Here is a 4,044-nt window from a genome sequence, read left to right on the forward strand (position 1 = left end):
TCAAATGCTATCCGTTATAGGTGAGAGCAAACGGTCACCGCCAATTACACGTCAATTGCACACATTTGATTTGAAACTCCATCCACTTTGCAAAAGTCATAATATGTTTTAACTGATATTTTATGAGCAATGATCAAAAGGAAGGATTTTTTTTTTTCATCAAATAAGCATTTCTAAGAAACCATTTTTTTCTACAGAAACTGTGAATCGATGTTTTTTGCATTAAACGCGACTGACATCTAGTGGCCAAATAAGTAAGTGCCCTTTCGTAAGGTGATGCAAACCTGTCCTGTCCTGAACGTTTACATTGTAAATTCGTTAAAATAACCATTAGTGACACATTGTAATTTTATGTTGAATAAAGGAGCAATGTAACATTGAGGAGCTCGTACGGACTTAGACAAAAAAAATGCGAAACCACAGCCAAGAGAGAAAAACTCCCCTCCAACCCACTCACGACCAGATGAAATCTCCAAATTATCCAGTCTGACAGAGTGTGTTAAAGAAGTAAAACATTGGATGACTAGTAATTTTCTTCTATTAAATTCTGATAAGACTGAAGTATTACTTATTGGACCAAAAACCTGTACACACAGAATCTCTTAGACTACAATTTGCATTTAGAAGGATGTACTGTTACTCCATCCTCGACAGTTAAAGACCTGGGTGTTATATTAGACAGCAACTCATAGTCATAGTTCATGCTTTCATGACGTATAGACTAGATTACTGTAATGCATTACTAGCTGGTTGTCCTGCTTCCTCAATAAACAAGCTACAATTACTCCAAAATGCAGCTGCTAGAGTTCTTACCAGGTCAAGAAAATATGATCATATAACACCAATTTTATCATCTCTACACTGGTAACCTATTAAGTTACGTATCGATTATAAAGTATTGCTACTGACCTATAAGGCCCTAAATGGTTTAGCTCCTGCTACATAACTGACCTTCTATTGCCCTACAATCCTTCACGCACTTTAAGATCACAAAACTCTGGACTTCTGGTTGTACCTAGGATCTCTATCTAAGTCCACTAAAGGAGGGAGAGCGTTTTAACATTTGGCTCCTAAACTCTGGAACAGCCTTCCTGATAATGTTCGGGGCTCAGACTTGCTCACCCAGTTTAAATCTCTTTAGCCAAGCATTCACATAATGCATCTCATATCAGATCACTTTCACATGACTATCTTTGCTTAATGTTATGAACAGCAGCTACGCTAATTATTCTCCATTTGCTTTGATGTTTTATCTCGGGACACCTGTCCCGAGGTGACTAGAGAGTACATCAGCTTCAGTTTGGATCCAGCCTCTTAAGAAGACCTCAGATGACCAACACCTTTGAAGAGACGGCACTTGCGAGGACTTCAGATGTTGCAACATCTGGATCAACATGCACATTCCCAAATTTCTATATATCCTAATTATTGTTAATATGTAATTCATTATTTCCAGGAGCTCATTGCTTCTACCTTTAATTAAACTGCTAACAGTGATTGTAAATTAAATTGCCTAAATTATTACTTTGTTAGCTAACTGCATGATTATATGTACATTTCTGAAACCACATACATTGGACAGTCACCTCCGATACCAGATTCTCTAAATTGTAATGTTGACATGCTTTCTCTGTAAAGCTGCTTTGAAACGATATGTATCGTGAAAAGTGCTATACAAATAAATGTGAATTGAATTGAATTAAACATAGAGTATATTAACTTTAGAATCTTAACATTAGCTTTGGTTGATCGTTAAATTAACATGTTTTTTTTTTCTTCCCCATAACAATTAGATTGAAATCTAGAATTAAAATAAAGCTGAAAAAATAAGAATATAGCCTAATTAATACTAAAATAGCAATGCCATTGCCCACCTGTTGAAGACCCCATATCAATTCAGCCAATCAGATTATGGCACCAGAACTTAGTGTTATGGGTTATATGTTAGTCTGTAATATCTGTGCACCAGAAATACACCACAAAAGTTCTGCAACAAATCATAAATTGTCTTCCTCAGTAGATGGCAGTATATACACAGAAAAACAGAGTTACCATCAGCCATTGCAAAAGATCTCAGCATAATTCTTTGTGCAGTGTCTAGAAAATGACAATACGGTTGATTTCCTGTTCACAGACACTGCATGGACCTTAAACTTACTTCTGACAGCTTGACCCCTCAGGATGAGTGAGCCATGCGTGAGGGACTTGTGCAGACTCCAGTGCTGTGGGCAGATGGAAATCGCACTGATCAGATGTTAATAATCAGACTGTTTAATGTGTAGAAGAATCACAGTGTAGACACGCACACCAAGAGCAGACTCATTTTACTGAGCTTACTGCTTCAATTACGTTAGATTTACCATTTCTGTACTGTAAATGAACAATATTTTGTTCAACAATTTTAAAAGTAGCCTATCATCTTTCAGTTTCTTTCTTGGATCTTTGATTTGTGTCCAACTATATGATGAATGAAATTAGAGCCGTTCCTGCATCAGAGGTTGTGTATTGGCGGCCTGTTCTGAAACATCTCAACCAAGAAGAATTCCAAATGGGAAGCTTTAATGGGACACGTTTAAATGCTCATTATATTGATGGTCACACCTATTGCTCTTTTTTGCTGTCATCCTGTCTCCACATTGATATAAACGAGTTGAGCAGTCGTTTAACTATGCACACATGCTCTTTCTCAAGGTGGTACACTGTAAAAAAAAACAACATCATTTTTATCATTTTATTCATATAAGTAGTTTTCCATTTTACTATAGTTAAATGACAACTGCATTGTGTCTTCACAGTGAACACACTCTAAGAAACCCAGTGTACTAATATGAAGGAATTTTCCGTATTGATTTTTCACAGCTGTTTTATCCATTATTTACCTGTCATTTTTAATTGGCCAACACATTGCATTGTGTTGTGTTTCAGGGTTAAAGGAAATATGGGAGACTGGGGATGGAAGTTACATTTTTTGTTTGAGCATCAGTAACTCAGTGGTTGTTTGTGCTAGATCTCTCAAACTTTGGTACAAATGTGGCAACATCTGTCCACTACAGTTACCCCACTACTGGCTAGCTCAAAAAGGTGATGGGAGTGTATGATATTGATGACATCACCACAGCTCTATTCTGACTTGTCAAACTGACAGTGTGAAAACTGACCCACTGTTACAACACTCCCAGTCCGTGAACTTAAAGGGTGATTTACACACCCTCAAGCCATCCTAGGTGTATATGACTATCTAGAGGGTTAATAAAGGTCTTCTGAAGCGAAGCGATGAGTTTTTGTAAGAAAAAAATCCATATTTAAAACTTTATAAATTCAAATAACTAGCTTCCGGCATACGACCGTAAGCATACTAATGGAGCGTTCAAGTCCTCCTGGGAAGTTCGTATTTACGACGGCAGGTGCGTTCAAGTTACTTTCGTCGTAGTAAGATGGCGGCGTACCTTCTCTTAATTAATTACACATAGATACAGCACTTCTACTTATTGAAAATGAAGAACAAAGAATGTGCATCAGGTGTGTTTTGCTCTTTTTTTATGTTTTTAGTGAATTTATGAAGCCACTGTAAACTTTATCATTACATATTATATTGTTATATTATAATGCTACCATATTTTGTGCAGGCAATTAGCTTACTTCATTGTAAATATAAAAGCTGGACAATGTCGCTGCTAAATACCTATAATATTGTAGTATTCCGCCATGTTTCGCACTGACACGCCCCCAACTCGTACAGATCGGGGCTTAAAGAAAATCCCGAACTTCCCACTCGTATTTACGACATTGTGGGGGCGTTCATGTGCGTTCAGCGCCTCTCGCGGTTCAAACAAATAGGGCTGGGCAACAAACTCAAGCTCCTCTTCTCTTATATTGAAATCCTCCGACATTTCTCTTTAAAAATGATTGTTTTAGGCTTCTAATACGTGACCAGTGTTTTCTTTTGCTCTATCCTCTGCGCTTCCGCGTTCGTCATTACGTCATGCGTCGGGTCAGGGGTTGCTCTTCCGCAGCAAATGGATGCATATGGCCATCTGCCAGAAG

The sequence above is a fragment of the Ctenopharyngodon idella genome, chromosome 20, assembly GCF_019924925.1.
Source record: "Ctenopharyngodon idella isolate HZGC_01 chromosome 20, HZGC01, whole genome shotgun sequence".
Lineage (NCBI taxonomy): Eukaryota > Metazoa > Chordata > Actinopteri > Cypriniformes > Xenocyprididae > Ctenopharyngodon > Ctenopharyngodon idella.